Genomic DNA, 22478 nt, shown 5'->3' with positions numbered 1-22478 from the left:
GCCCTCAAAAACCACTTTTGTCAGGGCACATCTCTAAAGCAGTTTTCCAAAAATCTATTTTATGTGTACGCTCGTCTACCGACTTCCTTTATAATTTTATTCATATTGAGGGTTTGTGGATTCTCTTTGGATACAGTCGTGCTTTGGAGAGTATTTTGGAAGTTGCGACCTTGCTTGTCATGAGTCTTTCCCAACTACCTACAATAAATCCTAAAATAGACCCACTCTTTTAATTTTAACTTACAGGCTAGTCAACCCTAGTGAGTTCATTCAATGCCGAGCGGGGCACACTGCATGTTACTTCCTACTAGGTTCTTGATTTATTCCTTATTTTCCCAAAATTTCTGACCAGATGATTTATTAATCTGGGAATGACGAACTTTTAATAATTCTTGAAGACTGGGGATAATATTGCACTCCCTTCACCTTTGGTTGGATTATTGACAGTGCCTAGTGCTATATATATGAACATAAACAATTTCGAACGTCTTTACCATCAATTGTACAGATGGATTTGAGAGAGAGACTCATTTGCAAAACCAAGAATTTTTAGATAGATGTGAGAATTCACAAATAGTTTCTCTTTTTATCATAATAATATATTCCCAGTTTATTCTGAATGAGAACAATAAAAATTATGACCAATCATGATGCTCATTATTGCAAATAAATGAAATCATTGTGGTTGATCATCACATGATTAGTTTTGCTAAGAAACCAACAATAGATGCTTACTAGAAAGGTGACAATAGATGTGTCTTGAAGCGGTTGGACCCACGGAGTTTACCCATAGACAAATTAATTATCAACAACGAAATTTTTTCTCTCCTATTGAAATGTCAGGTCGTTTGTTCTTAGTCTTGTTTGACGTAGGTACTACAATCCCTCATTTTCTTTGACAGTGGATTAGTCGACATATATATTATTTTGAGGGCTCTTTTCAATGCAAGAGGTGGAAAATAAAGCATAATAAAAGAAATTATTTGCGATGATGGATAAACAAAGAAACATTTGCCAAAAATGGGCACCTTGGGACCAGGAGTCATTTAAGTGAATGCATAAATTTCAGGGACGCAGAGAGAGAGGCATATTCTGCTTCAGGACTGCACAAAAACATATATGACAGGATCTTGTGCATTTGGTAGCCACGATGGACAGGTGTGTTTTGATAAACCTTCAAGTCATCAAGTACTCTTGTGAATAATACCTTTTACCTCATAGAAAGATCTACTACTTTGACATTTTCCAAAGACTCATGAGTAACATTATATTCACTTGATGGAATTTCATCTATTTTTTTAGTCAGAGCTTTTGATCTGTATAGCCTAGGGGATACTTTTGAAAAGTGAAAAATATAAGAATCAAATCTAAGATCCACCCCTGGCAAGTAGGTCGCTTCACCACTAAGCTATACCATCCATTCTATGACAGACATAAATCAAGCTTCGGATTGCAAGTTCCAACAAATACATATATGAAAGAACATGATTTAAGTCAATGAAACAAAAGAGACTGTGCATATAAGGAAAAATTCCTAAGCAATATTATAATTCATCGCTATATTCTTTAGGCATTGATGGCGTCAAATGGTGAAGAAGAAGACTCGTCTTGAATGTTGATTTTGATACATTCTATTTGTTCCTAATATTTCACAGGAATTCAATCTGAAAATAATTTAGAATCCTATAGCTTATCCCAACATATTTACAATGTATATACTTCAATCCACCATTTCATTTGCCATGAAACCTATCAAACTTACTAGAAAAAGCAATTAAGACATACCAATGGACATCTTCATAAAATTCATCATACTTGTTGAGAAATCATATAGTTAGTAAATAACCCAAATACTGAATAACATGTTACATAATAGGAAAGATTTATATATTGATTCATGAAAGTGAACAAAAAATATAACCATGGATCCAAACATGTATGATCTATTCTCATGGCCCTATGGATACCCAGAAAATTACTAAAAAGAGTGATTTAGAAATACCCAAATAGGTTGTGGAGAAGAAGATGCATCAGGCTATCAATAACCCATATGAACTAAAAGGAAAATATCTTTAAATTTAGAGCAAATATTTGAGCCTTGAGGCTATCAATGCATCATGGATGACTCAAAAAGGGTATTCCTTTAGGAGCCAGAGTTACCTCATATTTTCCACTGCAGTCATGAAGGCATTCCTATACATGATGGAGCACTCATTAGAAGACACCGAAGCCAAACAAGATACCTATCATAAGTACCAGAAAGATAAGGAATGAACACACCTTATAGATAGTGCCACAACACATTTCTGTAGAGCCCTAGTAACTCTCATTGAATGTACTTTATAACAATCTCTGTGTAAATCCTTTCACCCACAAAACTATGATCAATTCAATCTCCCTGCTTATACTTCACACAATAATTTTGTAATAAGTTATAAATACTCTCCTCCCTTCTATAATTAATGTATAATCTAGCATTTGATTCATATAACCATTAGATTAGGCAACATAAATAGACAGTAGATACCACAACATGCACTTGTACCTTGTGAATTTCATCAAGCATCTCATGCCAAGGCCATACTATTAGGATGTTATTTTTCAAATCCAATAAAAAAATTAGTTGATAAACATGCAAATAATATTTTCCTGGTACTCCTGAGCACTATACACATTTTTTATAGCCATGCAAAATAAATTAGTTTTACCTCGAAGTAGGAATGGGTAGGGATATTACTCATAGCTATTGTGGGTATAAGAACAGGACATGGTAGATAGGGTCAAATTGAAAGTGGAGAAGAGAGAAGGGGTTCCCATTTCCCTTCAAAATTTAATCTCATAAGGAAAATAGATGTGGAACCGTTCATAGTTGAAAGACTAAGAAATATCCAAAAATCCCATAAAAACAATAGTTCCAAGCCTTTGAGGGGGAGCGGGCCCAATAGCTTAAGCCTCATTTAGAGAGGCTGCATGTGGCATGGAAAAAATAGTTTCACGACAACTAGTAACACTCCTTGTGCCATACATAGTGGAAAAGCCGGAGGAAAGGCCTCAGATTGAGATTAAAAATGTTGAGGTAAACAACATGTTTTCATTATTTTCATAATGAAGCTTCAATGAAAATGAAGTATGAGCCAGAAATATTAAATATATTAATAAAGGATATAAATAAGTCACACAAAATCTTTTTAAGAAATATAATTAAAAGAACACCCTAGTTTTTCATCGAATAAAAACTCGTGGTGGTCATTTTGAGGACTCACTTGCATGCATTACAAATGATATTTTTCTCTTGCATAATCATTTTGATAGTTTGAGAAGGAGGTCTCCAGAGGACCCACAAGCTGTCTAAGCTCATCTCTCCTTTAACAAATTCTTTAGAGCTTATTTCCCATATTTCCTGTTTCCACCGACCCCATATTTCTTGTTCTCATTGGCCACTCCTAAAATTAATTCTTGTGTCAAATGTTGTCCTCCTCCAAATTTTTTTTGCAAGGGAAAGAAATGCATCGATAATTCTCCCCTTCGTAAACCTTCCACAAATTTTGAAGTAAATTTATTCAAATCCAGGCCTTATTGCAAGAACATGTGCTTGCTAGTTCAAAATTCAATTGCAGAGAATGGTACCTACAAGAATGGAAACCGTACAAAGTCCCCATTAAGAGGAATTCGACATACAATACCAGATTATCCACACGATGATTCAGGATTTCACAGTCATTTCTTATGTTGGTCTTTAGGTATTGTGATAAAAATTTAGATGGACTTCCGAAATTTTATGAGAAAAAGCAATCATTGAAATAAATACTAGGAAAAAGTGGTTGATAAGTACCTCTTAAGCAGAGAAGGTCATTCTTTGATGAGGGAATGAAGCAAAATTCAAGTCACTCTGCAACCTATGACAAGAAACCCTCAGTGGAGGCCTCTTCATCTTGTTTGATTTCTATGGTTTTTATAGAGGACGTAGAGTTTGAAGAGGACATAGAGCTTCAATAATGGAATATGAAAGGAAAAATCAGGGATTTGAGGCTTGTTGTTGGCTATGAAACTAATTCTAATTACATTAATTTTCTCAGCAATCCACCTACTAGTAAGAAAGCCATGATGAATCATGGCTTTGTCTCTGATACTGGAAACAACCCTTTCGAAATTGGGAATGAGAAGGATAAATCTGAAATCCTATTTATGGGACTTCATCTTTTAGTTGATGCTATGGTTATGCTTTTGGAGAATGATGAGGCTGGTTTGCTTGAGAAAAGTCTCGCAAAAGAAAAAGAGCAACCGACACAGAAAAAATTAAGGAAAACAAGTTAACAAAATCCAAATATGCCATTCGAGCAACAAAATTATTTTCATTATTTTCCATATGACAAGGTACATCATTTAGAAACCTAAAATTTCTAAAAATAGTATAAATGGTAAGATGAGAGTAAAAGAGCAACCTCCACAGAGCAAATTAAGGAAACCAAGTTAACAAAATCCAGGTATGCCATTCGAGCAACCAAATTATTTTCATTATTTTCCATATGATAAGGTATATCATTTAGAAATGTAAGAATTACTAAAAATAGTATAAAGGTAAGACGAGAGTTTTTGTGCCTTGCAGGAATACCATAACCCCTGAGGGGATGGCCAGGATTTTGTCGAGAAGATATGTGCTACAATATATTTTGATGCTTCACCTAAATGAGCCAATTTCATGCTTCAATTGAGTGCTTGGTTGGTTAGTATTGTTTCGTTCTACCTTCCTTATGACTTTCCTTTAGGTATCTTAAAAAAGATAAGCACCAGTAAGGAATAAAGTTAGCAACCTAGAATAGAAAATAGAGAAAAAGGAAGATAAGCATATGCCAAGAACAAAGCCAAGATCCTTGAATAGAAAGCAATATGTTCAGAAAGATAAGCACCTACCAAGAACAACTCGAAAAACAAAGGCTATAGCTTGGAGTAGAAAATCGTCTACTTTGAGCATCTCCTTTGTGATAATAAGGAAATTGGGAGGTTGCAAGGCCGGTAGGGCAGGCAGTGGAGATGAAACTTGCATGGTTGCAAACTTCCACAACTCATGGTTGTAAATTTCCATAGCTAGTAAAGGCATACAACTTTATGACAACTAACAACTCCGGATCCAAAAGCAATCCAGAGGCTTATTATGGGTTACGGACTCATAATATTAAATGATACAAATGAAATCTTGTTGCAGATGGGATTAATTCACTTAGGCTTAGGGGAACATAACATAGAATCATGTTTTCCATGTTTATGCTAAAGTACAACATAGATTTGAGGCAAAATAAAATCTCCAAATGGTTGTTTAGATAGAAGAACAAATTTTGCATTGGTTTACTTGGCAACTTTGGTTAAAAGCAAGAAATTTGTGAGAAATTTTCATTGGCTTCGGTGTGCAAATAATATGAATGCGAGAAACAATTACTATAATCCCTATAGCCCCCAAAAGTGGATTGGACTAATAAGATAAAACTAGATTACATTTTGTACCTAGCCATCCAATTGTAAAAGGTCGTAAAATAATGTTTTTGGTTTAGATTCAATAATATATTTCAATGTATGTTGGTGCACCTAAAAGGAAAAATCTCTCTTATACATGAGATTAATAGTGAAATATCCTATGAGAATTCATCTATGAAATTGGTAGCCCTATATAGAAAAAAATATGGGCATGGTAAGAAAGAACAAAGGTGGGCTTCCATCCTTGAACATGCAACAAAAATAATTTGTTGGGAGCTTAGGGTATTGCTGTATTGACAATTTTTTCCATGATATTGTTATATCAAGGATTGATTACTTGTAATATTCATTCCCAAATCCACATATATCTAATGTAGAGAATAAATAATATTATGGTGCATTGTAGGATTGTAGGATTTGTTTGGAAACGACAATGCAAGATGGCTTGAACAAAGATATATATTTCAACTTTATCTCAAAACATATCTTTATGAAGACTGGGAAGTTGATGGAGGGAAGCAATTAATTTTTGAAAGAGATAATTCTATTACTTCTTATTCATGTGCAAAGGACCATTGCTTGAGATTTTGGAAGCCTTATTAACTATATGTATCTATTGAAACCAAATTTGATCTGTGTATTATAATTTTAGCATTCTAAATTACTCACACCAATTGCAAAAAAAAATTGTATCATGGAATAGCATAACCATATATTATGGAAGAATGGGTTAGTATTAAGAAACTCTTAACTTATATCATCAAATGAAGAGACACTAGTCTTATAGACACATACGGAAAAATGTGGAAATGTAAAAAATTGCATGTCAAGTGCTTGGGAAAAATAATAAAGAAAAATTCCTTAAGTGGAAGACAGTGATGATGACATATATTGTGCACGGAGACTTGAAGAAATCCATTTAGTTATATTACAACAATAAAAACTTTGGGAGTGACAAATTATCCCTTTAGAGCCATATATTATACATGGAGAGTCCCTAGAATTTTCTTATTGCTTGACACAATGTGTAAGATACCAAACGTCAATTTTTTTTAATAGTTCTAGCACACCTAGTGTTCTAATTAAAAGAGTGTTTGTAATTAAAAGCACCGAACATAAGGGGATATGAAAATGTGGCCTCTTATTTATGTTAATAGTTGAAGAAAAAGATACATGCCCATACAAATAATATTAGAGCCCCTGCAAATGGGATGCATGTTTGCTCATTAAAAGGCTAATCTAAGACATTGAAGCACCTTTGTGAATCCTTGCTGGATCCACCAGAAAAATTCACCCCAGGGTTTTCATCCTAGGATCAAAGTGGAACTGGCCACCTCAAGTTCTCAAACAAACTCAGAATGATCCAAATGCCTAGCTCCTATCTCCTTTTATAGGCTTGATGGACTCTCTAGAAACCTTATTTTATTATTTTCCATTAGAAAATGAAGGAAAATACCGTGGTAAATATCATTGGCAGATTCCATCCATTTTGACCATATCAAGAAAAGGGAATATTACAAATCATCACGCCCCAAGATTTCTTTCCCTCAAGCAATCCACATCTATCCATAGTAGATGCATTTGTATACTGATATGAAGATCCCATACAAACTAGTGTGATATGCCATGCCTCCATTCTAAATGATCTTGAATGGATCCTTCAACACGTGGATCCCAAAACATCCTCCATCCAATCTTGCCCTCAATAGATTCACCTGGGTCCCAATACCACCTAAGTCTTGGGACCTATGGCTTATGATACCACCTCGACCCTCCATCATTGTCTATGCCTGAGGGCCCATGCTGTGATATTCCCTTTGCTAAGAGTATCCTCCTAAGAATTGTCCCATCAATAGAGCACCAACTCATAGTCTCTCGCCAATCCACCCGTGGGAAGGATGACTACCTACACATGGAATCAATCTACTTTGTCAATGTTGATCAATGCCTAACTCATGTTGCTCCACTCGATCACTCAACATGATCCATTTGGAAAACTCTACCTACTCTCCCCAATGTATAAAGGTGGGTTGATAGTGTTGCAAGATTTGTCTATGCACTCTTGTAGAGGGTTGCTTTGGAACTCCCAAATATATTCCTCTTGTTGCCATGTGAGGAACTTGAGACGTTCCTCTAAACTAGACAACTTGTCCACTGACTTGGCACTTACCCCTATGATTTCCTCACTTTTTTTGTTTTCCTGTGAGATAGTGTCTCAGGCTATCCAACATCTATGCTTCAGCATCATTAAATATGCCTTAAAAAACATTATCTTCCCCAACAGTCCTCTACTAGTGATTTTTTTGCCCTCCTAAATGTCTGTGTACCTGTTTGCACTGAATTCCCAACTATCATAGCTTCAACTTGAGCCTTTGACCGACTTTCTGGGAATGGTTCATATTGCACACTACGCTTGTCATGCTTCCCCTCATGATCATGCTCATCATGTGGTTCGCTACTGCTGGCTCCTTACTCAAGTTTCCTTGGCCTCCTCCATCTGTGATGACAATATGTTGTTCATCCTCTCCAATTGTCAACCATAGATGCATTGGTGGATTTCTATCTATACTTGGTTGTTTATATTCTTTATGGATGTCCTCCTGGAAACCTATGGCCTCATTTTTATAGGATTCTACATCATCAACATCATTAGGTAGAATATCTTAATGCACTTTTGAATGCTTGTCAACCCACAACTTAGTCTCCCTGAATAATATCACGTTGTTGTTCAATATCATGGAAATTAATAGATCCAACTATAGAAGACTCCCTGTGATCTGAAGGAATCTCCTTTTGGTATATCCTTGTTGCCTCCTTCCTATCACCTAGACATGTTGGTTAAGTGCCCAATGTCCCTGCAGATAAAGCATAGTCCTCTCCTTAGTTCAAAATTGCTACAGGTTTTATTTCCTTTGTTTTTGCTTCGTCAACCTCTCCTCTTTAGCTCCTTCTTAGTTAGCACCCTTATGATAATTTTTATGTTTTTCATGACCAACCATTCAACTTGATTATAGGCGACTAATGATACAACTATTTCCTTTCCGCAAATGGTCAACAATTTGGGTCTTAGTATCTTGTAGATGTCAGCATCTCCTTCTAAGAACAAGGACACAATCTTTTTCATGCTTGTTTTGACACAGTCTAGATGAGATGATGTAATGCTGGTGTAAAATTTTTGGAACACCTCAAAGGTTAATTCATCACATTCCAAATTCAACTTGAATGTCCCAAGTGGAATTCTGCTATTCGTTCTAAGATTTTACACCACTTCTGAAATGTAGGAAGCATCATGTTATTCAACCCTTGAAGGGTTTCCACTATCAACTGAAATATCTCGCTCATGAGATCATTATTGTAAGGTGGTAGAGGTAATTTTAAAGTTATGATCCTGTTAAGACAACCTGACCTCTTCACAAGGATTCCCTTAGAGTTTTTGTTGTATCAACGCAAGTATGGATGGATTGAGATCCCAACTGAGTTTCTTTCATTTTAGTTGCCCCACCTTGGATATACATGTGTTTAATTCCTCTAATTTAGGAAGGACATCTCCTGACCTCATAAACTAGAAGTCAAATCCAAGTGCAAAGATCCACTTCCCCACTTCTTTTTCCCTTTGTAGGTTTCTTGGTTGCTTGTGCGGAAAGATAGCATGGACTCTTTTTTAGAAGGGCCCACTGTTCAATTTTCCTGAAAGACCAAGTGCAAGTTGTTTTTCCATCTCTCAATGTCCTCTAGTGCCTTCTCAAGATCCATCTTTCCACATGCAAGGATATGTGATATATTTAGGTAGAATACACTAGATCTTTTTCCCAAACAATTAAAAAGGCACCACAAATAAAATTTTCCCCCAACACACAATGATAAAAATATTCCTCTACAAATAAAGTTCCCCAACACCGTGAATCATAGTACATACCTTTGCTAATGTTGTCACAAATCACCATCACATAATAGCACATTAAACCCAAAATCACATCCCTTCATAAATGAAATGGATGTGTTTTTGATGAATATCTAAATAGCAATTTTCAAGAGCGGTGGCATCAATAATCCCTCCAATTATAGTACCATCATGATAAACCCTTTGTTTGCAAAGCTATTTGGAAGCATGCTAGAAAATTAAATTAGCAAGTGGATAGAAGAAGGAGTTAAGTGTGCTAAAGGGCAAGAAGGTTTTAGACCTAAACATTCCACAGTTGATCATTGTATAACTTTAAGGCACATCATTGAAAAAGTTTGGGAGAAAAAGGAAGAAGTATTTTGTTGCTTTGTTGATTTCAGAAAAGCATTTGACTAAGTTCCTAGGGATAAGATTTGGCACAGAGGAACTTGGGGTTACTAAACATTTGAGAGCCATTGTGCATAGGCTTTATGAAGAGGTGAAAGTCAAAGTTATAACTTCAGTAGGCATTTCTAAAAGTTTTAGAAGCAATATCGAGGTCAAGCAAGGTTGCCCATTGTCTCTTACCCTTCTTGGTTTATATATCGACAAGCTTTAGGAGTGGTTAAATTAACAAGGGGGTGATGGTATCTATTTGGGCAAGTTTGTTATAAGGCTTATTTTATATGCAGATGACCTTATTCTGATTGCTAAATCGAATCTTGGTTTGTAATAGCACTTACTATCCCTTGAGAAGTTTTGTAGAAGTGTGGGGATGCAAGTCAATATCAACAAAACGAAAGTACTGGTTTTTGCTAAGAAAAGAAAACATAACTAGCATAGGTTCTACTTGAAGGCAACACTCTGGAAGAAGTTGCATATTGCAAATACCTTGGAATTGACTTCAACAAAAATATAAGCTGGGATGGTTGTAGAAAGAAATGAATTTTGGGGGGATGGAAAGCATTTTATGATTTTCAAAATAGGTGTAGAGAGGCAAAGTTATGGGACTGGAAACCACTCAAACTCTTTTTGGGATTCTAGTGATTTCTGTGATTCTCTATGGTTGTGAACTATGGGTGAGAAGTACATCCAACATGCAGTGGAGACAAATTGAGAAAATTTAGAAGCGTTTGATTACAAACAAATTTAAGATTAAAAGTGCAGTGCCTTGTGCTATCTTGTTAAGTGAAACATGGGTTGCTCCTATTGAAGCATGCTATGGTGTGAGTCATAAGGTATTTAAAAAAATTTGAGCAAATGGAAGAGGGTAGATGGCCTAAGGTTGTTTTGACAGATTGTGCAAAAAAAAAAAAAAAACTTGTATGCAGCAAAATAACAAATGGTTTAGTAAATGGGGTATTTGCTTGAATGTGTGTCCCATAAATAACAAAGAGTTAAAAGTTTTTGTTATGGATAAGTTCCACAAGCATATTTGGGATAAGGAGCTAGGAAAAAAGAACAAATACTATATTGAAGTGTTTAATCCCACTCATAGTCATCAACCAAAAGAATACATAGAGGCCAATATCTCTTGGAGAGCCAAAATTCTTATTGCTCGGTGAAGGACTAATTCTTATCAACTTCGTTGTGAAACAGGGCATTGGAAAAGGCCAAAAGAAGTGTGGGAGGAAAGAGTATGCATTTTTTGTTCTTCTAGAAAAGTGGAAACAAAAAAACATTTAATTTTAGAATGTGAGGTCTTCAAAGAAAACAGGGAAAGTTGTGCAGATATGGTGACATCTAGCTCTTGGGATAATCTATTTAGCAAGGGTTTTGTCAAGACGATAGGAGCATTTATTGTGAAGATTCACAGAAAAAGGGCCGAATACATCAAGCAAGAAGCAATCTGTCCCATAGGGTACATTTAGCCTCGTGGATGTTAAAATAATGTCTTTCTTCTTTGGTTCTATATTCACAGAGTCGCTCAACAATATCAAGTTGAATAGAATTTGACCCAATTGATGTGACAACACTTTGTCCCAACACTTGAAGAACCACCCGAAGGTATCGATATGCATAAGGATGAGAATGAACCGAGAAGATCATTCAGGATGCCCAAGGTTTCTGCTACCCATTAATGAAGGTCATACCTAGGATTTCCTTCCGCTAGCAATACAGACTTCGCTCAAGGATTAATTCAATAGATTTCAATCTCCCCAGGATGAGAACACGCCCCAAAATATAACGATTGTGACATTAATTCACCTAGATTGGGCGTCTCATCTCTGTTAGGAAAATAAATATTTATACTTCCTTCTCCAATAGAATGATCATGATATTCGATCTTAGTTAAATGAATTTGGTCCATAGAAATTAGCCTCCATAGTCCATTTGATCTACTAGTGAATAGGTGAATATCTCGGTCTATAATTCAGTGACCAACTTTAATCGCTCGCACAGGTATAAACACTTCTTTGACCTCCACACACACAACCCTTTTTTTCCATGTACATGGCTTTAACATACAACGTGTTGAGATTAATTAAGAAATGTCTTAATGGACTGATGGTTCAAACTGAACCTTAGATTAAGAGTTTGTTCCTGTTTTCTAGGGTGTTGTTTTAACTTTCATAAATGTGTGTTTCATGTATATATTTCTCATGTAATGAATTGTAAGGCAGAGTGTGTTCTACAGAAGCAGTCTTACAGGTGGTGTTCCACACCTATGAGCTGCTCAAGTTTCTTAATAAATTTGATTCATGTATTTTTGACATGGTATCAAAGATTCAGGGTTGAGGACGACCTGTAAACCTGAGTGGAGGCTGAAATTTGACCAGTACTGTTGGAGGGTGATCAACGTATTTTTAAGGGGGATAGCCTCACTGATTCAGTTCTGGTCTTATGCGTTTTTATTTTCAAGAATAGCACAAGTGCACCATTGTTGAATTGCGCCGACCGTGAAAGGTGGAAGGACGGCGAACAAGCTGACGGTGAATTGTTGTGTCTTGAAAGGGGCATTCTCAGGATTGTTGCGGAATTGAATTGGATCGCAACGCACTTGGGAATTGAATAGTTTTTTTTGGATCGCCGCTGAGATTTCCGTGGAGGATGCTTATGCAATGAGCGTGAGGTGATTTTGGCATCTTGGCATCGATATTCAATAATTTGAATCCAGTAAGATGTGTGTGGAGATCGATATCGTGGCATTAGTTGAGATCGTGGTATCGCCGCCGAGATTGTAGCATCGGTGGCCGTGGAGGAGGCCGCAACTATCGAGGAAGAGGACAGGGTGCTGCTTTTTGCATGGAACCTGTGTGCAAAGGAACTTGGATGCACAATCGTTGTTACGGCTTGAGCAGCCAGCGTGAGCCTATGTGCTTAAGTGGTGGAGCAGCCTGCGAGGACGCCGAGATCGTAGGGAAGTGAGCGAGAATAACTGCTCAAAGACCTTGCTACAAATTACACCGTAGACGTTGTTGAAGCCGTTGTGAATCCAGTTTTGCTCTTGAATCTTGAAGCCGCTAAGAAGAGGACATGAGTTGTTACATGGTAAGTTGTAAGTTGCTGCTGTCTCCATGATTTTAAGAACCCATGACCGCGGTTGCCATTACCCCGACCTGGGTTACACTAGCTTAACCAGGATTTCACTGTAATGAACATAAACTGTGGGCCTTGGAAAGATTCTAGCGACCCATTATCTTGAGTGATTAGAATCAGACGACTGAAGTTTCATGACATGTGATGCATATTATGTTGGTTGTAAATTTTTGAGTGGAAAATAGGCCAATGAAAAGAAGAGAGGAAAGCGTGTCGAGGTTGATATCTGATAAAAGTTGGAAATTTTACTATATTAAAATATAGGAAAAGGGATTCAATTCAATTACAAATAAGGAGGGGCTCTTTACTTGATATAGGGGACGATTGTTTTCTTTTAAAAGAAATAATTTAAATGATCCTTTTCTTTTAAAGGGAGGATTTGGGCTCATTTTTTTTGAAGATCTGGGGTTGTTTTTATAAATTGCTTGGGTTGAATTTTTTTTATTAATTCAATATGAATAGTCAGTTAGCATAAGCATACCTCAATGAGAATAACAAGCTGGATGGATCCAATTATTTTGGTTGGAAATTTAAGCTGCAGACCTTGCTTGAGGGAGACAATGCATGGACAATTGTGAATAATGATGAGGTGAAGCCGAACCTGACTGTAAGAGGAACAACAACAATAATCCAAGATTGGGACAAGCGAGAGACTAAGGCGAGAATGCTCCTGAAATTGTCGGTAAAAGATTGCATTATTCCCCATATCTGTGATTGCAAGACTACACCAGAGATCTGGAAGACGCTCAAGGATCTCTATGAGGTCAAGAACACTAATCGATTGTTGTTCTTGAAGAGAAATATTCTCTCCATCAAGATGGAGGAGAATGAGACAGTTGTAGCATTTATTTCGCGGATCAAGGAGCTCAAGAACAAGCTGGGTGATATCGGTGAAGCTGTGTCAGATACAGATTTGGTCATGATTACCATGAATGGTATGACTGACGAGTATCAGATGTTCATCACTGGCTTGAATGCAAGAGAAAAAGCTCCCGTGTTTGAAGAATTGACTGGGATCCTCATGCAAGAGGAGGAAAGGCAGTTGACTCATAAACCTCAGAGTTCAGATTTGGCCTTAATGGCGAAAAAGAAGCCCTTCAGAGGAAATCCAAATGAAACACAGAAGAGCAATGCGGCCCCACAGAGAAAGATGCCCCCACCTCAAGGTACGTCTTTCAATAAAAATAACTCTGCGACCAAATGTTTTTATTGTGGTAGAACCAACCATATAGCCAGATATTGCATGAAGAAGAAGTTTGATGAAGGCTGGAAGAGACATAAGTAGCATGCAAGTCATTTTGCTAATGAGGAACAGAGTCAGAACCTCAGACTGTTCATATCTAACTCTGTGCTTTCGACTAAGGATGATGAAGTAGATACCTGGTTTGTGGACTCGGGTGCATCCATCCACCTAACAGAGAACAGACATTGGTTTGAGGACTTCAAAGAGACCAACAGCGGAGCAAACATCTATCTTGGCAATGATAGAGGGTACCAAATCAAAGGTTATGGTAATATTCATTTTGTTTTTCCTGATGGAAATATTAGACATATTCATAATGTGATGTATGTACCCAAGATAAAAAAGAATCTGATCTTTGTCTCTACGATAACTGATCAAAATCTCAAGGTAGAGTTTTATAAATCATATTGTGTTATTAAAGACCTATTGAATCGTATGAAGCCTATTGCATCACGTATTCGTGTGGGAGGATTGTACAAGCTAAATGTAAAAGGTGCACCACATCAGGCATTGACATCATCTGCCATGACTATAATGGACTTATGGCATTAGAGGTTCAACCATATTAACTTCAATGATCTGTTGCTTTTACAGAAAAGAGGTATGGTCGAAGGTCTTCTTGTTTTAAAGCCTATTCATATTCATTGTGATGCATGTCCACTGGGAAAGATACATAGAGATGAATTTCCTGTGAATATTGATAGAAGGAGGAGAGATATACTTGAGCTGGTACACACAGATCTATGCGAGCCTATGCATACAAGGTTGTTAGGCAGTGCATACTATTTTTTATTATTTATTGATGACTATACTAGATTTACTTGGGTGTATTTCCTCAGGAAGAAGAGCCACACTTTTGAATACTTCAAGGAGTTCAGAAGTATGGTTGAAAAGCAGATGGGTAAAAGCATCAGGATTCTTTGCTCGGATCAAGGGGGAGACTACAAGAAAACTTGCGTCCTCAAATACTGCAAAGATAATGGGATCATACAATAGAAATTTATAGTACCCCACACTCCTCAACAGAACAAAGTTGCAGAGAGGAAGAACAGAACCCTTATGGAGTGTGCTCGTAGTATGTTAAAAGGTAAGAATCTTTCTAATGGGTTTTGGGCTAAAGCAATTAACACTGCAGTATATCTAAAGAATAGGAGTCCAACAAGAAGTTTAGATTTCAAAACTCCTTTTGAAGCTTTATTTGGCTATAAGCCTATAGTTAAGCATTTGAGAGTTTTTGGTAGTAAATCCTTTGCCCATGTCTCAAAGGAAGATAGAAAGAAATTGGATTCAAAGGCCATCAAATGTATTTTTGTTGGGTATTGTACAAAATTTAAGGCTTACAAATTGTTTAATCCCTCTACTCATAAAGTTTTTGCGAGCAGAGATGTAGTGTTTCATGAGCAGGTTAATGATGGAAGCCATGAGAGTGCTAATGAAGAATGGCACGTGCCCTTGTTGGTGGAAGAAGTGATAAATCAGGAGACAGCAATGAGCAGTAGCAGGAAGAGAAAGAAGATGATGTAGTTGTCAAGCCAAGTCCAGAAAATGATGATCAGACAATATTTGAAGCTACCCCACCACTCAGGAGATCAGGTAGGAAGGTTCTGTTGCCCGCAAGATATAGGGAAAATTATTTGATAACTAGTATGATGAATTTTGTTGAACCCTTTAGTTATAAAAAAGCCAGCCAATATAGTGAATGGAGGGCTGCTATGGAAGAGGAATATGAATCAATCCTCAAAAACAAAACTTGGGATTTAGTTAAACTACCTAAAGGCAAACAATCCATAGGACGCAAATGGATGTATAAGCCTAAATTTTGAAGCAGATGGGAGCATAGATAAGTATAAAGCTAAGTTGGTTACAAAGAGGTATTCGCAGCAAGAAGGCATAGATTATGAAGAAACATTTGCCCCTGTAGCTAAATTAAACACAATCAGAATGATAATTGCTTTAGCTACCAAACACCATTGGATGATACACCAGCTAGATGTTAAATCTGTATTTTTAAATGGGGACTTGAAAGAAGAAGTCTACTTAGTGAAACCTGAGGGGTTTGTCAAACAGGGTGAATAACATTTAGTTTCCAAGTTGAAAAAAGCGTTGTATGGACTAAAACAGGCACCCAGGTCATGGTATGACAAAATTGATTCATTTTTCCTACAACATGGTTATAAAAGGAGAAAAAATGACCCTAATATTTATACCATGTTTGATAAAGAGGGAAGGATTGTTTTAATTTCTTTATATGTAGATGATCTAATCATTACAGGGAATATTGGTAATCTCATTAAAGAAATCAAGGCGCAGATGTCACAAGTCTTTGAGATGAAAGACCTTGGAGAGCTACTTTACTATTTGGGTTTAGAAGTCTTGATGGATTCTGGACAAACTTTTCTGTCATAGAGTAAGTATGTCAAGAGCCTACTGGAAAAGTTTAGAATGGATCAGTGCAAAGCTGCAACAGTACCTTTACATCAGAATTTAAAACTTCATAATGATGATGGATCTAAGGAGGCAGATGCGACTTTGTATAGACAGCTGGTTGGGAGTTTAATCTACTTGACTACAACTAGGCCAGATTTGGCTTATGCAATTAGTGCATTGAGCCAATTTATGTCAAAGCCCCTTGAGAGTCATTGGGTTGCAACAAAAGGTGTTTTGAGGTATCTCTAGGGAACCTTAGATTTTGGTATTGTTTATACTTATTCATGTGATGTTGTATTAACAAGGTTTTCAGACTCTGATTGGGCTAGAAATGTAGATGACAGACGATCCATAAAAATCTATGAATTTAGCATTGGATCTGGGGTCATTACATGGAGCAGCAAAAAGCAGAACACAATATCCTTGTCTTCTGCGGAAGCTGAATATCAAGCTATGTGTGTAGCAACATGTGAAGCAGTTTGGTTGAGGAGATTTCTCCTTGATGCCTGAGAAGAATAGAAGGTTGCAACAGTGATCAAATGCGACAACCAGAGCTCCATCAAACTTGCAAATTATCCAGTATTTCATAAGAACACAAAACATATCGATACACAGTTTCATTTTGTGAGGGAGAAAGTTCACTCAAAAGAAATCCATATTGAGTATTGTAATAGTTATGACAATGCTGCTGATATTTTTACCAAACCTCTTGGTAGAATCAAGTTTGAGTTGTTTAGGGAAGTGTTAGACATATTTGTGAATCAATTTCTCCATTAAGAGGAGTGTTGAAATTCATGAAGAAATATTTTAATGGAGTGACAATTCAAACCGAACCTTAGATTAGGAGTTTGTTCCTGTTTTTTAAGGTGTTGTTTTAACTTCGCTAAATGTGTGTTTCATGTATATATTTATGTAATGAATTATAAGACAGAATATGTTCTGTAGAGGCAGTCTTACATGTGGTATTCCACACGGTGCACTGCTCAAGTTTCTTACTAAATTTGATTCATATATTTTTGACACAACATACAATCACGGAAATCAAAATTCTCTGGAACAAGTTACCAGTAATTAAACACACATATCTCTGCTTCACGCTAAATACTATGGCTTCATATGATTCGGTCAAGGGGAGGTCGACCCCAATCTTGACACTCTACTTAACGACACGTGGCAATGACCGTCGAACTGTGGCCTATGAACGTAACACTCACTATGAGATTCGCTCCCACGTGGGTTGACTTGATTTTGGTCTCAGCCCGGGATTACAGATTCGGCTCTAATTCACAAATGGAAACCCATCTTTTAACAGTTTTCTACCAAACACCATTATTCTTAAAAAAATCAAGTAAACCACAGAGTGAATCGCACCACTATTGTAGTGATGCGTTAAAGCTTAACAAACCCCGGGCCAGAAACAAATTCGTAAGGCATCCTCCAGCACAGGAAAGTCCAGCATAGAAGAATTCTCAACCAACCCAGTTATCGATGATTCTTTGGGGTTTCTGAGACCAAATCTGCTCTTCTTTTACTGATTTTTGAATCACTAATGGAATTTTTTGCTATCATCCAGTAAAGATTTTGCACTCAGCAATTCTCTGCGACTTATATTTGCTCTGCGACTTATATGATATGTCAACCCTCACAACCACGACTCTTGTGATCAAACCATAGAGTTGACACCCCTCCAGCTCTTTGATGGCGGCTGTAAGATTTTGCGTGAGTGAATATGGCCTGTTGACCCTTTGATCGGGGAAGTGACCGGGTCCAGATGGAGTCGATGAATGCCCGGGTCCAGATGGAGTCGATTCATTCATCGATTTGCGACCCTCTAATGTTTGCACCTATCTCAGTTGATAACCTTAGTATTTATACCAAATCTCTCGTTCCATTACCCCAACGCTAAATGTGATAGCCTTCACAACCCAGAGCAATCCCTCTACACCAATCAACGACCAGTCAACTTCATTGGGTCATGCGAATGCATTCATCCTGTTTGCAGGCTGAGAAGGGATCGATCTTGGCAGGTCGAAGAAATTAAGTGACTTCTTGGCCCTTTCTTCACCTAATGAGACAGCCGTTATGGACCCTCGATGTCAGGATTCACAATAGAATCACTGCGCTCCGCTCCTGTCACGGTCAACGCTGCTGCAAATGGCTTGATACTTCTTCGTTGTTCTTGGGAGGTGGCAGGCAACGCATGTGGCCTTGGGAACTCCTCCACTTGGCTCGTGAGAGCTCTCGGCCTCAATCCTACAATATATGATGCAAACAAGGCCCTCTACACGTCAATAAATGAATTCAGGATAAGCTCTCAGCCTTCCTACAGGATGTCACAATTTCAAATATTAATCTCGATCTGATCACTTGTTATAAAAAACCCTACAGAGAAACCCAAACAACCATGCCTTCAAACCCTCAAGAATGATCAACGCCGAAAACCCCGTAAGACATATATATATCTATATATATATATATTATCGAAATCCTCCACCCCAATATAGATCCAGATCCGTTTATTGAACTCGCAATAAGGGAAATTTCCAAAATAAACCAACTAAGGTGATATTAAATACCACTGAAAATGGAGATGTCAGCGAGGGTGATAATAAAACCCTCAGATGGCAGAATGCACAATTTTGATACCATTATAAGATCTCAAACATCAAAAATTTTGAATAGGTGTAGCACATTTAGTTTTCTAATTAAAAAATTGCTTGCAATTAAAAACACTAAACAAAAGGGGATTTGAAAATGCAGTCTCTTATTTATAATAGCTAAAAACAAAGATACATTATAATACAAATAATATTAGAGCCTTTGCAAATGGTATGCACGACTACTCATTAAAAGGCTAATATAACACATTGAATCACCATTGTGAATATCCACCTGAAAAATTCACCATGGGGTTTTCATCTCGAGATCAAAGTGGAACTAGCCACACCAAGTTCTCAACAAAACTCAATAATATAAAAAAACTCAAAATGATCCAAATGCTTAGCCCCTATACTCTTTTATAGGCTTGATGGACTCTCTAGAAACCTTATTTTATTATTTTCCCTCCAAAAATGAAGGCAAATACCATGGGAAGATACCATAGGAAAATACCACCATAAATAACATTGGCATATTTCGTCCATTTTAACCATATTAAGAAAGGGGAATATTACACAACTAACCTTATATCTATATGAGCTGAGGTGGTTGATTTTAGCACATAATAAAGGAGGTTAAATACATACTCATCTTTAAAGGAGGCCTAAAGTGATAGTTGTGAAAGAAATACCACTAATTTGGTGAATGAGCATTGTGTTGAAGGAGCATGACAATCCATATTGTAGCCTATAGAAGAAATGCATTTGAATCATTTGTCCACGAATGCTCTAGTCAAATAGATTTCTTTCTATATGATCAATCATGCTACTATGTAAGTGAAAAAGAGGAGTACATAATTGTTAGTGGGACAACTTTATTCCATGATCATGATGAAATATAAACATAGGCAGATAATTCTTATTAAGCCAGGGTTGGTTTCATGGTGATAAATTCTTTACTTCTATGATATCGAAAACTTTTCATATGGTCTCACTTTTAGAATTGTTAAGTCAAATTTCTATATAGTTGTGATCTTCTATATATTTAAAGTTGAAATTGGTATGAGTAAAATGTATTACGTTAAGATAAACAACCTCTTTGGGTGGAAGATAAGGACATAAGTTTGCAATACAATTTGATCTTGTTTTAGCTTTCACTTTCATCAAGCACAGGGTAGTTCACTTCAAGGGATTTTGAGGGATTTTGAGTAAGCGCAGGGTAGTTCACTTAAAGGGATTTTGAGTATTTCAATTTTAGGGACTTATTTTAATTGGAATGGATTCAAATAATAATTTGGAATAGAATATTGGTTTGGAAGGGTCACCGAATCTTGTGGTGTCACTTCTACATACTGATCTACATCAATTCACAATGGCTTATGCATAATGGAAATCTGCAAGCATCTGGATAAGGATTTTTTCATTTTTGTCTGAACCCCTTTAGTGGAGACTAGGTTGTCTTTACTGGGTTAGAATAATGTATACAGTTTGCTACAACCTACAAATTTAAGAACGAGGAACTTGATCGTCTACACACAACATTTCCCCCAATATGTGACGAGGAATTCTTTGATTATCTTAGGGAAATCATTTTTTCAGAACTTGAGAGACATGTAATACCAGAAGGTTTTGTTTTTTTTCCTAAGAAATAAATCCAAATGGAAGCCTCAATGGTAAATAAGTGATGGGTCAACTTCCTCTAATTTCCATGCTTTATAATAAGCTTATAAAATTTTCAAGTTTTGGGAAGTTTTACATATGAACCAACTCCGTCAACACTTTGATTATTCTTGAGATCTGCATGGTTTCATTAAGAAACTATTACAAAGCCAAAATAGAGAATGGATGTTTAGTGAAAAAGACATTTTTTAACTTGTCACATGTTGCATATGGTCTTCAAAAGTCTGACTAAATATTAATATACCATCAATCTATATGACCACAAGTTCCACAATGGGTAAAATATGCCATGACTTTTATAAAGATTATGTGGTAATAGTCATGCCAAAAGAATGAATAGGAATAGAGCCTATATTTTTTTTATTAGAGTCTCTACATCCAAAGATTCTGTATAAACTGATATCCATAGACAAGAACTATAATATTGAATTTTGTTTACATCTTTTAGAGGATTCTACAGGTTAGAAATCTTGGGAAGCAGGTAATGGATATTTATAGTGATTTTGTTGAGTACTTTGTAGTGAATGCATAAATTCTAGTCATCCTCTCTTTCAAGAACAAGAAAAGTCGGGGACCCATAAGAAAAGGAAAGCGATCAATCAAAACTCAACAAAGGTGAATAAAATTACCACAATAATCTCTCTAAGTTTCAATACATAGAAAATTAAGAGACGATACAAATTATAAATAGTGGGAAAACTATGCCGCACTTTGAACAACCTATGTAATTCCTAAATGCAATGACTTATAATGGTTTGTTCCCTCAAGAGAGAAACAATGGTATTACTCATGTTCATATTTTAATGTGTCAATTTCAAAGTTAATTACTATGGATTTCCTCTCATTTTTCAAAAAATTAATATATTTTTGGTGGTTATTTTATGTTATTTTATGAACATTCCTTTGAAGGTGTTAGTTGTCACTATAACTCTTTGGTTGTCAAAAAAAACTTGGGTTTTGTTGATGAAAATATATGTAATACATATTATGTAGTTAGAGTTAAACTATGCCCTTCCACCCCTTTCTTATTTATCAACAATGATCAATCATATGTCGATATAGAGGAAAAAGGGATGCATGGAGCTCTTGAGTGGGACATGAATTGGTCTTGTGTTTCTATTGTTATATGCATTGATGATTTGAAGCACATCAAGGAGCATACCATATTAGTAATCGATCCAATATAGTTAGAGAAAACTGTGAAATCAACAATCATTCTAACCCAAATTTACTTATAAACAAATTAGGAAAAGATGAGGGGAAACACTAAGATCTTTTTAAGAAACACAAGTAGTCATGCCTATTACGTAACGTTTATTTAAAAATGATAAAGATGTGAATATGAGGAATGATAGCTTATAAGAATGGAAGGTTCTAGCTCCGTTTTAGCCTCGGGAAACTATAAAAGTATTAAACTTTCTCCATAGAATCTAGGGACAATATTTCTAGTCTCAAAATTTTCATTAGATTCATCTGATAGGATAATTTCCTACTTCTCTAGGAATCATTTAGATATCCATCATTGGAATCTTGTTCAGAACAACCTTAGATGATGACAATTTTATGGTTCATCAAGTAAAAGGATAATGCAGGGATATAGGGATGTGATTTTGACACATCATCATTATTCTTAAAAAAAAAC

Source organism: Pinus tabuliformis, chromosome 2_2, assembly GCF_031772625.1.
Source record: "Pinus tabuliformis cultivar Carrire ecotype Pingquan chromosome 2_2, CPIR1, whole genome shotgun sequence".
Classification (NCBI taxonomy): Eukaryota; Viridiplantae; Streptophyta; class Pinopsida; order Pinales; family Pinaceae; genus Pinus; species Pinus tabuliformis.
Note: the sequence above shows the minus strand (reverse complement) of the source record.